The sequence below is a fragment of the Peromyscus eremicus genome, chromosome 1, assembly GCF_949786415.1.
Source record: "Peromyscus eremicus chromosome 1, PerEre_H2_v1, whole genome shotgun sequence".
NCBI lineage: Eukaryota > Metazoa > Chordata > Mammalia > Rodentia > Cricetidae > Peromyscus > Peromyscus eremicus.
This window is the reverse complement of record NC_081416.1, coordinates 184,965,738-184,984,177: the sequence shown is the minus strand read 5'-3', so window position 1 is coordinate 184,984,177 and position 18,440 is coordinate 184,965,738. Positions and strand designations below refer to the sequence as shown.

Sequence of the window (18,440 nt, the reverse complement as noted above, 5' to 3'; positions counted from 1 at the left end):
TATTGTATATAGCCGTGTGATATACGTATGTCTCTTTGGATGTGAGTCTTTCTCTCGGTCCATGTGTCTCTCTCTCACTCTGTGTGTGTGCATTTTTCATATCAATGTTTGGCATCTTTATGTATGGCTGTGTTTCTTTTTGGTAGTTTCCTCTGAAAGAATTTAAATTCTAGGAAGGTTATGATACTTTTATTTATCCACTTACTTTTATTACATTTATCCTCTGGGCACCTTCAATAACATTGCTTTTAAGAAGAAATCAGTATATTTTCTAACTTCAAGAACAGGCACATTCACTGTAGAATGCTGTCTCTCTTTCAGTTGCACTCCTTTCTGAGGAAGACTCACTTCACTAATCCTGTTGGAGAAAAAGTGAATATGAACCAGAGAGAAAATCTACAGGCAGAGTATGACATTTTCCAGGTTTGGAATTTCCCAAACGGATTGGGACTTAAGGTGAAAATAGGAGAATTTAGTCCATATTTTCCACATGGTCAACAGCTCTATTTATATGAAGACGTGATAGAGTGGACCACAGGAAGTAGACAGGTGGGTCTGACCTAACTGTAATCATTTCTGATACACAGCGGTAACACAGTCATGTGGGCCCATATCTCCTGCCTTGTAACTAGTGAAAGGAAACAGACTGCCACAATAGGATGGTCTTTCTAGCCTCCCTCTTTATGTTTTTTCTTTTCAGTTTTTGATGTGACATTTTATTAATTCTTTGAAGGTCTCAGACATGCATGCTACCCATACAGTGAATTTTTCTCCTTGCAGAAAATGTTTCTGGTATTTAATATAAAAAGAAAATTGATTGTTACCACTGTATTATATTATTTCCAGTAAAGTGAGCAATATCCTCTTGATGCCATTCTGATTATTACACAATGCTTCTCCTTTTTTTCTGCTGAAAATTTGACATAGATGCTGAAATACTGAGGCTAAATGTGAGGAGGATTAAAGTAAACATTTGCAAACCATTAATTATTATTATATAATTTGCCTTGAGACTTTTTACCAACAGGTTCCTAAATGGTCAACATCTCTAACCACACATTAAGATAATATTTTCATAACCCATTTAAATACCCTATAAATGATAACTTTGTTCTTTCTTTTTTTCCTTCTTTTTCCTATTAAATATCTATGGATGTCTTGTCTGCATGTATCCCTCTGCAACACTGGTATGCCTGGTGCATATAAATGTCAAAACAATGATTTGGATCCCTGGGAATTGGAAATAGTTCAGGGCCACACAGTGGGTGCTAAAAATCAAACTTGGGCCTTTTATCTGATCAGGAATTGTTATAGATAACTGAGCCAATTCTCCAGCCATGAAGCATGTCCTGTGTAAAAGAAATTACTCATTAGAGGAATATTTCTTGATCCCACTTATTCTTTCACAGTTCATCTAAACAAGAGTGTATCTAATTTTCTTATGTGTGTGGGGAGGAGGTAGTAGAAGAAAAATAAATGACTTCTTAAAATTTATAAATGATTTATTCTACTAAAAGTCTAAGGTATGTTATAGGTATGAATTCTGATGTGGGTAGTTTCATGGTATTCAATTCCAAATTTCTGAGTATAAAGTAGCATGAAACTTAAAGGAGTAAACTTCAGAAAAGTTCTCAAGTTTGAAATAAAGTTGTATCTCATAGAGACCAGATAGTTTAAATTCTACAAAATATTCTTTTTTTTCAGATTAACAAGGAAAGTTACTATCAGGGAAGAGGACATATGAGCTGAAGGTACAGAAACTGAACTTTCTATCCATTCAGAGAGCAGCAATGAAATTTCAAGTGTGCTCTAACCAAGCTCACTTGAGCATTACAAAAAACATCCAGTGGAGGCATACAGAAGATTAGGAACAATGCAAGCAGTGCTCTACTCCCAGATATTAAATTTTCAATGCAGAAAAAGGAACAAAAATATAAAGAAATCAAATCAATACAAATCCAAATGTCAGACTCATAGGCTTAAATGTGAATATGTTCAAAGACATACTAAAAAAAGAATCCAAAGAATGATTATAACAGTATTCCAGAATATCAAGCAGGACACAAATCACCTCCAGCAGAATGCAATGAGATCACAAAACCTTGCATAAAATAAGGAAATGAGTGAGCATGTGACTAACACCTTTGAAAAGGTATAAAATGATGAAAAATTCAAACTAAAATATGTAAAGGAAAGAAAATAAATCAAAAAAATTCTAGTAAAAATTCTCACTAACAAAATATTTCAAGTTGAAGATAATATGGCATACTTGAAAAAAAGGCAAAAGAATTAGAAAACTGATAATGTGACAAAGGTAAAAATAAGGACAAGTGAAAGATATATGGGACTGGGGGGATAGGATTAAAGGATCAAATTTATAAACAATGAGCAGAAGAGAAGAAGGACTTACCAAGACATCTACAGTATATCCAGTAAAATACAATGGGAATTTTCCACAATATATGAAGACATGTGGACATCTAGAGACAGGAGGCATTTAAATTCTAAACACATATCAGATAGAAACCTCCCCATGACATATTTTACTTAAAATTTGAATTATAAAGATAAAGAAAGAAAACTGAAGGCTGCAGAGAGAGAAACCCATTTCTTAGAAAGGTCCCTTCTAGATAACAGCAGATTCCTTCATGAACTCTGTTAAAAAGGGAGAGTATGAATGATGCAATTCAAGTAGGTAGAGATATAGCTGCCAAACCCTCTTACTATACTCAACAAAGTTATCCTTTATAATCAAAGGAGGCTCCTCATGGGTATAAACTTGACTACATCTGGAATTTACTATTATCGGGTTTTTTTGAGACAGGGTTTCTCTGTGTAGTTATGATGCCTGTCCTGCATCTTGTTCTCTAGTCCAGGCTAGCCTCAAACTCACAGATTTCTGCCTGGCTCTGCCTCCCTAGTGCTGGTATGAAAGGCATGTGCCACTGCCAATCGGCTCATCTCAAATTTATTAAACCTCAAAAATGGAAGGCATACTTGAGAGGTGTTTTTTTATTACTTAATTTCAAGTAGGAAAATACACTTTTGAAAAATATTCAGATCTTTAAGATAGGAAGACATGCCTTATATCGAGTGATGGTGGTACATGCCTTTAATCCCAGCGCTCAGAAGGCAGAGGAAGGTGCATCTTTGAGTTCCAGGGCAGCCCCTGGAATTGTTGAGACCAAGGTTGGATAAAGCACAGGGACAAATAGCCAAACGAATGGAAACACATGAACTATGAAACAATGGCTGAGGTGTCACCAACTGGATCAGGCCCTCTGAATGGGTGAGACAGTTGATTGGCTTGATCTGTTTGGGAGGCATCCAGGCAGTGGGACCGGGTCCTGTGCTCATTGCATGAGTTGGCCGTTTGAAACCTGGGGCCTATGCAGGATCGCTTGGCTCAGCCTGGGAGGAGGGGACTGGACCTACCTGGACTGAGTCTACCAGGTTGATCTCAGTCTGTGGGGAAGGCTTTGCCCTGGAGGAGGTGGGAATGGGGGGTGGGCTGGGGGGAAGGTGAGGGGGGCGGGAGGGGGGAGAACAAGGGAATCTGTGGCTGATATGTAGAACTGAATTGTATTGCAAAATAAAAATAAAAATAAATAAATAAATAAATAAAAATTAACAGTAATTTATAAAGAGAAAAAAAAAGAAAAGAAAACCACAACATAAAAGGAATATTTATAGGTAATTATATTGTGTAGAAAGTGAAAGAGGCCATGCATAGGAGACACTGTGATTTTTGACACAGAACTCAATACTGAACAAAGGATGCAGAGTGAGAGTGCAACAATTAGCAACTGTCTTCAGAAGTATATAGATCCCTATCACCAGGTTTTGATTATACAAAGTCTTTTTTTATTATAAACTTTAAGAAATCCTTTAATTAACTTAAACTATCTAACCTTTATTCGAGTTTCCCAAATACTTGCAGCCTTTATAAGACATTTTGATCTCAGGAAACTGTGGGAGCCCGATCTCGGGTTCCTCGTGGCTTTATGCAGCAGGTCCGCATAGAGGATGATTAGGACCACGGGTCTGAGTACAGGTCTCTGAGATGGTCTGCACTTGGCTGTGCTGGGGGAGGAGGTCTTTTGCTCCACCCCTTGGCTTCTCTATAAAAACCCTGGGGCAGAGACAGTCAGGGCCCATTGGAATAAGTTCCAGGCCCTCTCAAGGATATCCTTTATTTTCTATCTGTTTATCTCCACAAGATTCTCTGCAATAAATCCTTCTATCTAATATTTCCTGCTGCTTGCACTCAAGAAAACTCTGGGGAACTGTGGGGGTGGTGGGTAAACACCCCACAGAATGGCGCCATGAACAGGGACTAAAGAAAAGAAAAAAAGAGACTAAAGAAAAGAAAGGGGGGACTAAAAAAAGGGGGGAACAAAGACAAATGAACAGGGACTAAAGACAAAGTAATAGGGACTAAAGATAAAGGAAAATAATAGTTTTAATACAGTGTTTTTGGCGAAAGTGTGGGTCAGCCCTGCCAGTGGAAAGGCATGCCGGTGTTATGGAAAATATATATTATATATATCTATCTCTCTCTATATATATATATTATTGAGAGGCAGTGGTTTTATCCTCGTAAGAAAAGGAAAGCAGACTGGAAGGATGTCCAATGCTGCAGTAAAATTCTCTTCTGTCAAAATTTTCTATATTCTATCCCTTTCTCAATTTCTATCTGTGAAAAATAAGTATAAGGCATAGCATAGTAATATAGTGTAGGAAAAACTTAGAAGTATAAGATCATGTAGAAAAAAAAATAAGGCAACTAGACAGAAAAACTCTACAATTTACTAACTTTGGGGGCTATAAACGCAAACAGAAAAAATCTTTCTTTGGGCTTTTTGGGTAGTAAAAAAGATCTTCTTTGAGCTTATGGGGAAGAATAAGTTTCCTATGGAAGCTTTTGACCTGGGGACAGCTGAAATGCAAAGTCCAAGCAGCAAGAGAAAGTAATTTCTTCCTGAGGCAAAAATGGGGGTGCAAGAAGTCAAAGTTTAAAGTTGGGAAGTTTTGGGAAAAGTTGGTCTTTCTTTCTACAGGGGAAAAAAAATCTTTCTCCTAAACTATAAAGCTCTTCTTGGAGAACTTGGGGGAAAAATCTCTCTAAAAGCCTTAATCTTTCTCAAACTAAAAGCTCTCAAACTTAAAAACTAAAGCCTTTAACTTTCTCTCTCAGAAGGACAAAAATCAGAATCACTTGAAGATATTAGTATGGGGACCACCTGTGATTAGCTCTAAAGGAAAACAACAAACCTCTTAAGACAGCAAAACCTAAATTCTTTCAAGCTTTAAAAATTCTCCCTGCAATGCAGGAGGCAGGGACAAGTTCCTAAAAACCTCTTCTAAGCCCTGTCTCTTCAAACTAGTAAAAGACAGTGGGTCAGAGTACCCTGAGGGAAACGCTTGGGAGAGTGTGGGTAAAAAGCTACAGAGAGCCCAAAAGGGCAGGAAACTTTACCTGAGAAAAGCAAAAAAGCCAAGCTTTTCAGTTACAGCTGAGCTGAGGCATCAAGGGTTTTGTTTCTGAGTGAGCATTTCAGAATGACAAACAAGGTGCTCCTAATGGTCCTAATGCAAAGATCCCCTGAAGCAATGCAAACTGTTAACATTGTATCCTTGCTTCTGAGCAAAAACCCAGAGGAGACTGGCCAGTGTCTCTGAGTTGGAGTGCATTTCGGGGATACTAGGGTTCCTGCAGTGGTAAACTTCCCGGAGCACAGAGCTGAGGCAGGAAGGTGGAGGACCCAGGGAAAGATTGCTAATGAACAACCAAAGCTAAAGCCGGTGGGAATGGCACAGTTGTCCACTTTCCTACAAGTCCTGGGTTGATAGGTCCACAGCTGCAAAACGGAAATCTGAGAAAAACCTTTCCTATCAGAGTAAGGACCTTCCTGGGAAAACAGTAAAGCTGAACTGTATCTGAAGCAGTTGTGCTGCTGAGTCAGAATGCTTACTGGGGAAAGAGCCCAGCCAGGGCAGAACAGAACTATCCAGGAGTAAAGCTTTCTTTTCTGTCAGAGAAAGCATCTCTTTGAGAAAAGCTTTGTTTCAACTGACTCCCTGAGATGAGTGAGTGTAGCCCTAAGGGGTGATTGCCTCTGGCATAAGCTCTGTCCTTGAGCACCCAGACAAACACAACCCACTGGGGGACTGGGCCAGGTGAAGGCCTAATGAAACAAAACACCTGTCTTAATGTGAGTTTAGAGGTGGCAAAAACCTCCCTTGTTAGATTTTCAGTTTGTATGCAAACCAGACCCCAAAAACAGAAACAGACAAAAAGTCCCTACCTTCAGTAGCAGGGAAAGCCGCCACTGTAGTGTCGGAAACTGTTTCTGGGGTAGAGGGGATAAACTGAGACCAAACTGGGATGTGTCTGGGAGAAAGACTCTGAAGAAACAGAAAAGGGACATAATCCTCCCCAGAAAATGCATGACCTTAAAAAGCTGCTAGAATTTGAGGCAGATTTGTGGGGAGAAAAAAAAAGCCCCTACCTCCAAAAGCAGCTAGCAGAGGTACACAACTGCAGACAGATATCTGAAGCTCTGCATCTGTAGGGCAAGGAACAAGTAAAATTAGAATAAAATCAGTGGGAGAAAATCTCTCTGAAGGAGGTATGGAAAAGCTGTTGTAAATGCTTTTGTTTTTCACTGACTGGCTAAGACAAGCACAAGCCCTGAGGAAAGTTGCTATCAGAAATGCCAGCCTCAATGTGTGCTAACTAGGCAGGTGCAGTTCTGATTTGGGGGCCAGTGTCAAATGAAGGAGAGACACCTGTTGAAGCCAGCTGAGGAGAGATTAGAAATCTCCCAATGTGCAATAGCTGAAAATGTAAAATGCTTGTTCCAATCTCCTGTTTCAAAAGGAAAAAACTTTGTTCAAACCTCCCAGGCAAGAATTTGTAAGCAAGTCTGGTAAAAAAGAACTTAGAAGTTGACTCTCAGACCCAAAAAGAACTATGGGAAATGAAGTCCAAAAGCTAGCTTGCAATAAGGGACTGATATAAGGGAAATGCATTCTGGGAAATGTAGTATTTCAGCTAAAGATGGTGATACTGTTCAAAAACTTTTCATCTCAGAATGAAGTTTCTTCTCAAAGCAATGCTAGAAAGCTTAATCTTACCTCTTGAGAACTCAGATCAGACAAAAAGCTACCTTTACCAGCAAACAAGCCCCTTTAAAATTCTTGAGAAAGCAGTTTATACACTGAAAGTTGTCTTAGATATGAAGAAACTTATGTTGAAATTAAAAAAAGTTCTTTGCCTTTTGAAAAAACTGCCTGCAATGAGTAATTCCTTTGCAAATCTAATAAGGAGACAAGGACACAAGCATTCAAAAAGAAATGACTGCTTTATAGGTGGGAAACAAACTTCAGAAAATGTAGCTGTCTTAAAAAGAGTTGCTTCATCTGAAAGTTCCTTATTAGAAATCAGTGCTAAATATCACAGCTGCTAATATCAGGAGTTAAAGCTAATGAAGTGAAAATACTAAATACAGTTTGGAGCTGTGCCACTTGTGGCTTTACTAGCTCCTTTAGAAAAATACTTTATATCACCTAATACCTGTGCAGTATTTGGTGAAGAGCTTTCCAGCAGTTAAATACAGTAATTTCACCCTCAGCGTGAAGTGACGTTTTTCTGTAGAACAAACCAAAAGTACTGCTGTAATAGAAACGTTTGTCTGAATTGAAGTACTTAGGGGAGCTATTATGAATTTGGGTGAAGGGACAGCCTCTAGTTAAAAACCATTTACTGCTGACAGTGCATCTCTGCCAATTCAGAAAGGCTGAGAGAACTCGGCAACTTTGGAGTGTGGCTTCATTCTGGGAAAGTTACAGTCCCCTAGCAACAACTATCACATTTCTAACAACAGCACTCACTAAATTCCAGTGCTTTATAACAAAGCTGACTATAAACTCTAAACTTTAGAAATGATGTATGTACTTCCTGTCTAGTTAAGAGAATCTTTCTAATACAGATAGTGATAATAATTAAGAGTAAGAAGTAGAAAAAAGATGAAAATAAGATATGTGAGTTTGTAAAAATTCTCTTGTTAGATCTCTGTTAAGAAATCTTTAGGTGTTTGCAAAGTTAAATATATGCCAATGGTAGCCCTATATAAGTTTGTAAAATAGATCTATAGAGTTCCTTTAATAATATAAGCTTGCAAGAAGAATCTAAGGTAGTCCTAAGACATGTAGTAATAAGCTTGTAAGAAGTAAAGATGCTAGTTGTAAATGTAAGTTTAAATAGGAAATAAGATGGAATGAACATAAGAAATACATAAGAAGTAATAAGAAATATATTTGCTAAAGTTGTTCTATAGTTTCCTTAAGGAGTATAAATAAGTAGATATTAATACGTTATATGTGAGTTTGTAAAAAAAGTGTAAATGTTGAATGTGAGTCTAAATGCTTTGGAAGGCAAAAAAAATGTTATATGTGAGTTTGTGAAAAAGTGTAAATGTTAAGTATGAGTCTGTTAATGTATATGGTGAAAGAACCTGGGACACAGAAGGTAGTGTCCTAGCAGACTGCAAAGCAGGCAGTCTGAGCGGTTTTAAAAAAGTTCCAGAAGCCGCTAAGAAGCTAAGAATGGCAGACGCCAGAACCAGCACAAGGCATCCGCAGCTGAGATCCGTGGAAAACCGAGGCAACACAGAAAAACCTGAGCTAACATCAAAAACTGTGCGGTTTAGAATATTACTGTGCCTAAAAAGGTCTCTGTGAGGATAAAAGTTGCAGAGACGCTTGTTTGAACTAAAATTGTTAACAGCAAAAAGTTTTGGTTGTAAAACATCTCTTCATATTTGGAAGTGAAAGCCTGATACCAGAATTTACTTTTTTAAACATTTTGAACTTAAAATAATGAGATAAAACTACAAAAAGATTTTTGTTATGAATTTCTTCATATTTGGAAGGCTAGTATCAGAATTTATCATTTGAATTTTGGGACTTAATGAAATAAATAGAGATTTCATTGCAATGGGACAATTTTGAGTTTATTCATAGTAATGACCTAGGAACTGTTTGCTGGAATTGGGTTAAAAATGGAACTGTTTAAATGAAGAAATTTATTTCTACCTAGAATCAAGATGCAGTTTTGTGTATGCATATATGCTTTATTAACTGGTGATTCATGAATTGTTTTGTGGAACTGTTTATGTAAAAATGGAATTACTTATGGAACTGGTTTTGTGTTACAAATGGAAGTGTTTAAATAAAAGTTTGGGTTTTATAACTAGGTTTGAGATTTTGCTTAAATTATAAAGGGGAGAGTTAATATTCCTTAGTCTAATTTCAAAAATTGAGTGGATTAATGTCATGTTTTGTTAGTAAGAAATGCAAATGGGGTATATTAAGAGACTACTTTTAAAGTGTAAAAAGCTTTTTTAAGAAACTGCTTTTGGATGTTTTGCTAAGTTTTCAAAGTGTTAATGGTTAGATTGAGAAGATTGCTTTTCAAGATGGGTTTGTAGGAATTGTATGAGTTTGGGTTCCTCTAACTAGGTTTGAGATTTTGTTTTAAATTATAAAGAAAGGGAGGAGTTATGAGTGGAATTAAGGTTGAATTATGTTTGCAGAAATTATGTTTAACCTATTGATATTAATGCACCCTGGTTTTGTGGAGTTAAGGAAATATTTAAGCTTGATGTGAATACATCGAAGTTTTTCCTGTGTTCTGTTAGCAAGAAAATTCAAATGATTGAGTTAAAGACTAGTGTATCAGATACATTGAGCTCTTTCATGTGGGTACTAGAGACAAAATCTAAGTCCTCTGTAAGATTAATGAAGAGTGGAAATAATTACTTGTAATATTATAAGAAACTTTTCTCTATGATAAAGAAGATTTCAAGCAATATCCAGAGAGCCCCCTTTTCAAAGGTTCAATGTCATTTGTAATCTAGGGAATTGTGGATAAGTGTTGGCACATAATGTAGAAGTATTGAGTCCTATAGTCAATTTGTTTATATACAGCACACAGTTAATAATGCCAAAAAGTAGAAGATTAAAATGGTTTTGTATGAAAGCAACAAGCCACAGTTATTTCAAATGATGTTGTCACCTACACAGCCCGTACTTGTCAAATGATTATTTGTTTAGAGTTGGTTACATAAAAATGGCAGATATATAGATTTTCTCTCATTTTGCCTGTTATCCTATATAGTGAACGACCTTAAAGGACATTTATGGCCATTAATGTGCTTCAGAAATAATATCCCTTGCTCCTAAATCTGATAATGAGTTCATTCCTAGGACACATGTAGCAGAAAGAGGTTTCCAACCCCTAGAGGCTGTGTTCTGATCTTTATGGACTCACACATACAACATACTCCAATTTTATTACACACTATAATGAAACTGTTTTAAATATAAAACCATATAAGAGTAAAGGGTATTTACAACAATAAATACAACAACAATTAACCAAAAATTTAATTATTTCTTTAATTATTTATATGTATGTGAGATGGGTGGTTATGTGTACACAATTGCAAGTGCATGTGAGAGGCATCCAAGGGCCCCTTATTTAGAGTTACAGCCAGTTGTGAGACACCCAAGATATGTTCTTGGAACTGAATACAGTTCTTCTGCAAGAGCAGTACATTATCCTCACAACTGAGACAATTTTCCATTCCACTAAACAAATTAACCAATTACATGGGTCCATAAATGCATTGTTCAAGAAAAAAAGACTTAAAACCTAGAAGCATGTCATCAATCTATTCAATTATTTGATGATTCAGAGCAAATATAGTCTCATTTCAAAAAATTTCCATGGTAGAAATTACAACTTATGGATCGGGTACTATTCCTCAAGACAAACCTTCTGTGCTATCACTCTTGCTTGAGTGTTCTTCTTTTATTATGATCATGGTGTTATATCAATATCTACTTCACACTTGAGTACACTCACATAGTCTGGGTCTCATATAGACAGAAATTAGTGAAGGATGAAAGTGGTTGTCTATTCCCAAAGGTGATGGAATCAAGAGGTAAGGCTTTTAAATAAGTATATACAGAGGTTTCTACCTTCAAGATAGGGTTACTCCTTCTTATGAACAAGACTCAGGGATAAAGCATTCCTAATGCAGGTGAGGACACCAATTGAGGACATATTTATTTGTTTAAATTTTTTCATTTTAAAACATAAAATTATATTTATGTGACATTTGTCTCTCATTCTCATCCTCCTGTTTTCCTCATATAAGCCCAATCACTCTCATATTTGAGCTCTGTTGTTACTTATACAGGTAGATACACATATACATATACAAACACACACACACACATCTTACTGATTTTGAAGGAACTCTATTGAGGCTGATTATGGAAAATATGGTTCTAGCAAGTTCTGCCCTTCTCCTCCATTCCTTTTTTCTTGCTAAGATCCATTAGATTCCAGTGATAGTTTGAATGAAATTGGCCCCATCAGAGGGTGTGGTCTTGTTAGAGAAGGTGTAGTCTTATTGGAGGAAGTGTGTCACTATGGATGCAGACTTCAAGGCTCTTTAAAATCTTAAACCATACACAATGAGACAGCTTACTTTATATTACCTATGGATCAAAATATGTAAAATGTTCAGCTTCTTCTCCAGCACCATGTCTGCATAGCAACATGCCCCACCATTATGGTAACAGAGTGAGCCTCTGAACTATAAGCCACTCATTTAAATGTTTTCCTTCATAAGAACTATTGTGTCTTGTATAATATTAGGAGGACTAGCCTTAATATTATACATCCCAGGGACTCAGGAGAGAGAACTAGGAACAGCGCGAACTATTTTCGGGAAATAGAATCTCAGTACACTGAGCTCTTAGTCCAGGTTTATTCTTCCCAATCTTCTTCTCCATCTTCCATGTCCTGGGAGTCCCAGTACACTTACAAGCAGTAGTCCCTTGGCTTCCAGGCTTCCAGGGTCAAATGGAGGGGTGATAAGAATCATATAGGGGGGCAGAAATTGTTAATTATCATTTGCAACCCTAAAGGGAAGTGACTAATGGGGAAATGAATTAACTAAAGGCTAAGTTTAGGTAATATCTAAGAAGAGGGATCTTATGTGCTCAACTATAATCTTAAACTTGATTGGTAGAAAATGTTAAGAATTTATAAGTTACTAGGTCAATGGGAGAAAATAAAACTACTTCCTTTTTTCCTGTGGCTCCTGTCTGTCCAAGCTATCTGCCGTTTTTCTGCAGGGTCCAGGAAAGTGTGATCAGTTGCTAGGCAACCTGTGTACAGCTAGATGCCTCTGAAGATAGTTAAAGGGAGATTTGGAACTAGAGGTAAGATTTGGGAAAGCAGGTAGTGAAGCTTATTTGGCACATCTGCCAGGCCTTCTCAAACAGCTACTCTGGAGGCTTAAGTCTGTTCTTAGAGAGTACAGAGGTATCTCTGATAAGGTACTTTCCTTGATCTGTGGATGGACATGGCCGGATGCTGCCAATGATGATAATTACAGGGAAGCTTCAACTGGGGTTCTGACTGTGCATAGCTGTCAGCACATAAGGTTATCTAAATATTCCTAGAAGTGATTAGATAAGGAGATAGAGGTCTATAAATTTAGGAAGGCTGTAAGAAAAGGAAGGTCTGAGCTAAATTGTGTGAAGCTATTATTTAAGATCCACCAGACCTAGGTGGTGTCTCTGTGTAGAAATGACCTTAATTTAGGACACTAATTGTGTGGTGGTTTGGACTGTTGTTCCTGTTAGTTTTTTAATGTGGTTAAGGGGGAATATCTGGTTCTAGTGCAGAAAGGGAAGAAATGGATGGGCTGGGGGGAAGGAAGCCTTTTCTGGGGATGTTCTTCAGATACCTTGAATGTATAAGTCCAAAGAGTGATCAGTTCACACTGTTAGCAATTCTTAGGGAAAAATCAATTGGGAAAACTATGAAAGCACACATGATTCTCATAACAGAAGACAGCTGATATATAACAAGCCAAATAATACCAAATGCTCCTTGGAGTTTGGCTTCCTCTGAAGGAATTCATTGATTCGTTCAGGTGGTGGCTTTGCCATAACCAGCTGAGTTCTTATAATATATTCCTCTGGCCCATAGCAACTGTGGTCATGGTTCACTTTATAGCAAGAGAAATGAGGCTACATTCCTAAAGATAGCCACCAGGGTCTATTCCCTTATTTGGTGCTTTCTCCTCCTGAGACTGACTATCAAGGTCTAGCTACTAAAGTATTGAAGTACAATTAGCAAAAACTGCCTTGTGGCTCTCCTAATTAACATATCCAATCAGAATTAAACACTTCATCATAACATGGGGTTCCCATTTTTCCTTTATACACTGCCTTTTTCCTAAAGGCAACATCTCTGTCCTCTCTATTCAGAGGCAGTTCTTTGTCCTCTCTGTCCAAAAACCCCTTCCCCAACTCTCTTGTTGCTTTATCCTTCTCTTTCATTCTCTATCTCATGATTTTGCTTCCTATTTCCTGACCATTGACATCTGGTGCAAACAAATATACTTTGTGTTGAGAACTTGGCTTGACATGTCATGTGCCAAGGGTCTCTACTGATTCTGTCTAGTATCTCCTCTATGTCGATGGGTTTGGGCTGGTAAATTGATACTAGAAAGTGTACTATAGGACATGTCCAAATAGAAATCACAGTCTCCATCAATTACAAGAACAGCATTCATAAAACAGACAGAAAGACATCAGGAGGCACTACAACCATCGAATCTAAGACTTTACAATACACACTGTGCAAAATAACGGTTAATGATTTTACTCTCTGTCAATTTACCAGTTGAAGATTTTCATCATAGCATTCAGAATGTACTGAAATGACATGTGCTTTCTGATAATATAGCAAATGGCATCATCAACACAGTTAAATAGACAACATAATGATTGTTTAATTTAAATCCTCATAAAATAATGAATGAGTATTTTGAAATGGAAGCATTGGTATGCAGCAATGTACTTCAATTACATCATCAGAAACAAATGAAGATATTGCAATGCTTCTTCAACACACTTAATTGTAATATGTCAAGAAATGACTGAAGCTGCATTAATCATATTTTTCTTTCTCCATCAGATGTGGATAAATGTGTGAGGTGTCCAGAGGACCAGTATGCCAACAGAGAGCAGGAGCGGTGCAACAACAATTCTGTGATTTTTCTGAACTACAAAGATCCCTTGGGGATGACTCTTGCCTCAATGGCCTTGTGCTTCACTGCATTCACAGTTCTTGTTCTTGGGGTCTTTGTTAAGCACCATGACACACCCATTGTGAAGGCCAATAACTGGAATCTTAGTTATATATTGCTCATCTCACTCATGTTTTGTTTCTTGTGCTCCTTTCTCTTTATTGGCCAACCCAATGCAGCTACCTGTGTCCTGCAACAAATCACATTTGGAGTTGTATTCACTGTGGCTGTTTCCACTGTCTTGGCCAAAACAGTGACTGTGCTTTTGGCTTTCACAGTCACAGCCCCTGGAAGAAGAATGAGGTTCTTCATGATTTCAAGGGCACCCAACTACATCATTGCCATATGTACCCTCATCCAAATTATTCTTTCTGCAATCTGGCTGCTAGTTTCTCCTCCCTTTATTGACACTGATACACACTCTGAGCATGGCCAAATCATCATTATGTGCAACAAGGGCTCAATTAGTGCATTCTACTGTGTCTTGGGATACCATGGCTCCCTTGCCTTAGGGAGTTTCATTGTGGCTTTCTTGGCCAGGAATCTCCCTGACAAGTTCAATGAAGCCAAGTTGTTGACCTTCAGCATGTTGTTGTTCTGCAGTGTGTGGGTCACCTTTCTTCCTGTCTACCATAGCACCAAGGGCAAGGTCAAGGTGGTAGTGGAGGTCTTCTCCATTTTGTCTTCAAGTGCAGGTCTGCTGGGATGCATCTTTATCCCCAAGTGCTACATAATTTTGTTAAGACCAGAGAGAAATTCTCTTTAAAAGTTAAGGGAGAAATCATCTTACTGAATACTCATTTCATAAATTGTTACTGAAAACTGTAGTGATGGTACCTGTTGTGATATAAAGCAAGATGTATGCATTAGCCAGTGATTACCATTGTTTCTTCTAATGATAATGCCCCAAAATGTCATGTATACTACTTTACTGTATATTGTGTTCTATAATCTTCCACTCAGACACATATTTTACAAGACCTGGTTCTTGGATATTAGTGCATAACCGGTGTGTTCCTATATTTTTCCAATGCAAAGTAGTATTTAAAATAAACTCCAAGGAATTCTTTTAATAACTGAATTTCTTAGTGCCTTTTAATGTAAGAGAAAACAGAGAAATTTTGTTTTAGAGGGAATGAATGTTTTCAGACGATGAGACTAATTACCCCTTGTGGAAGTGACAAGAGAAGCCTGTTGCATCCTGGGAGTTAGAGGAGTAAAATTTAGGAGAAAGAAAGCTATTTTGTTAAATAGATAGAAAAAATATTGTGAAAGATGGAGACATGTATCAGCATTTAAAATCATATATGTCTTTTTCAGAGGAGATGAGTTCACTATCAAATCCACATATCTTACAATTCATAGGCACCTCTAACAATAGTGCCAATGGATCAGATGCCTTTTCTGTCTTCCAAGAACACTTACACACAGGTGTGCACATAAGAGCACACTCAAAAAGCACACATACACATAATAGAATTAAATGAAAATTTTAAATTGAAGTTTACATAGTACTACAATGGAACACTGGTTTTCTTTCTCCTTTTCACCCCCATTCACTGAAATAGATTTTCTTTCACATTATATCCCCTGATTATGGTTTCTCCTCCAAGCCTCTCCAAGTTCCTCCAAGATCCTCCCCACATCACTTCCTATCTGAATCCACCTCATTTCTATCTCTCATTGGAAAACAGTCAGGTTTCTAGGGGATAAAAATAAAAAATATGCTATGATAAAGAAAATCTAACACATTGGAATTGGTCAAAGTATGCAAACATAAGGAAAAGAACCCAAGAGAAGGCATGAGAATTAAACACATGTGTTTGTACATTCAGGAATCCCCCCTAAAACTTATCTTGAACCCATACCATTCATGCAAGCAATGTGTAGGTTAAAAGTGAGTAGAAATATCTCTATCTCTATCTCTATCTATACATCTCATGACAAACCTGTAAAAGTGGGGACAAAGGGGGAACTCTGATACAATGCTATGAGACAAAGTCCTCCAATAATGAAGTTAACTGAATTTTCTGTTCCCATCTATTTCTGGGCGTGCAGTCCACCCTTAAAAGTAGTTTGATTCCCTATTGAGACTCCTTTGACGGAAAGTAAATTCTCATTAGCTGGTGGTTATCAATTGGAGATTGCTTCTGTTTAGGGATAAGGCTTGTGATCACTTCTACTTTCAGGTCTGGGATTTTGTGCAACCATTTCCCCAGCTATCTTTCAGGCAGGATATTATTGTAGATCAAAGGGTTTTTGGATGTGTTGGCATTTTCAGTTCTCATTTGGTAATGTCCAGAGTACATTTCAGTACCAAAGACACTAGAATACTGGGTAAAATCTCAATTAAGGCACCATTTCAACATCTGCATGTGCAATCTGTTGTGATAGTGAAGTTATGAAGGTCTTATTAAGGGGTCCTTGTCATCAGTCTGTGGAGGACAACCTACAGTCCTGGCTACAGCCTGGGTTGCCTGGTGACTCCCATGGGATCTTTTTAGGCAACAACTTGATTAGATGTGAACCAAACTTCATTTGGTGATGAAGTGGCCAGTTGGGGCTCTGTCTCCCTTATTACTTAGTGAATTCATTCAGATCTTCTTTAGGCATGTATATAATTTATGAAGCTCCTATTGTATTAGATTTACACAGTGCTCATCAAGTGGCCCTTAATTTTAGCCATCTCTCCACACATTTCTCACTCCTCCTTCCTCCAAGTCCCCTCCCTACTTGATCTTGTTTTAATTTGCACTTCCTTGGTGGCTAAAGATATTGAACATTCTTAAGTGTTGCTCAGCCATGTGTGTTTCATCTTTTTGGAATTCTTAGTTTGCACCTTTTCAAAATTGAGCTAACTTTTTCCTTGTTGAGATTTTCCATTCTTTTACATTATAGATATATTAATCCTTCATTCACAGGGTGTCAAAAGTATTTGTTTAGCTGTTGTGTCTTTCCATTGGTGTGTTTTAAACTTATGTCAAAGATAAGTTGGCTATAGCTGTGCCTAATTATGGGTTTTCTTATCTAATGAAATAGTGTAGTATCAGTATATTATGGTCCTCTGTAACTATAGCACTAGAGTGTAGTGGAACATAATTATTATAATAACTCCAGCTTTGTTGTTTTTATTCTCCATTGCTTGATCCATCCAGAGTCTTTTTTTCTATTTGAATTTTATGATGTTTTGTCATAGTTCTGATTTTTCTTTATATTATGGTGGAATTTTGATGGATATTGTACAGAATATTAGCATACTGTTCATGGTATAAGCATGTATTTTTCAAACATTATTAATTATATCAATCCAGAAACATGAAGAATAGTTTCCATCTTGCATTGTCTGTCAGTTTCTTTCCTCAGTGTTATAAAATGTCCACCATGAAGTATTGGTGAAATTATTAAGCCACTCCACGTAGTTAAAAGGGAGGTTTATTTAGTGGCATAACATACAAATGAAGGAATAGGTAGGTTGCAGTGTCTGTGAAAGATGTAGCACAGTCTGGCGGTGTTCTCTTGAGAACTCTGCTCGATCTGCCTCCAGTGTCCAGGGTCCAGGAACCAAGCAAGGCAGCGCATCCGGATCTCGGGTGTTCAGGGTCCGCTCTTAGCCCTGCCTTGTAGGTCTGACAGTTACCGAAGCCTAAATGGGAGTTGGAATTTCCAGATCAAAGCTGGAATGGCTACCCACTACATCTCCCCCTTTTGTCTAAATAAGAAGGCTCTAACCTAATACAAGACTATATACAAAGGAATGGTTATCAAATATTGTCCAGGAATAATGAGGGATAATGACCTAGATAAGATGGAACTACAAAAAATGTGAACAATATCAGGCAAGAAACACATACTAAAATCCAGAGAAGTCTAGAGTGTAAGTAAATGGCATGTTACAAAGATCATTCCAAAAGGTGTCCTATCCTAAAGAACCTGAATCTAATGCTTAATATGTTCTATCTAAGATTATATATATACTAAGTTGTAACTGTAGACAGCTGGCAGCCTGGACAGTCACCTAATGTTTCTCAGCATTGTTGGTGCATTCAAATTGACTACAGGCCTGGAATATCTGACAGACCATTTTCAGAAGCAGGAATTCTGAAAGACCATCTTACCCTGTCTGGGCAGAGTTCAGAAGTCACTTTCCTTGTGTCCCCCTTGTCCAGAAGGACAGCATTCATATATCAGCAGGTGAGGTAAGGGCAGTTCTTTGCTCAATAGGCCATTTTGTGCCAAGAAGACAAACTTCCAAATGGA

At 37.5% G+C, this 18,440-nt stretch overlaps 1 pseudogene; it reads left to right on the top strand.

Moving 5' to 3' along the window:
* The window catches only part of LOC131903372 (vomeronasal type-2 receptor 116-like), a 55,248-nt pseudogene extending 40,272 nt beyond the window's left edge, over positions 1-14,976 (top strand).
* Positions 14,977-18,440: the final 3,464 nt, after the last annotated feature.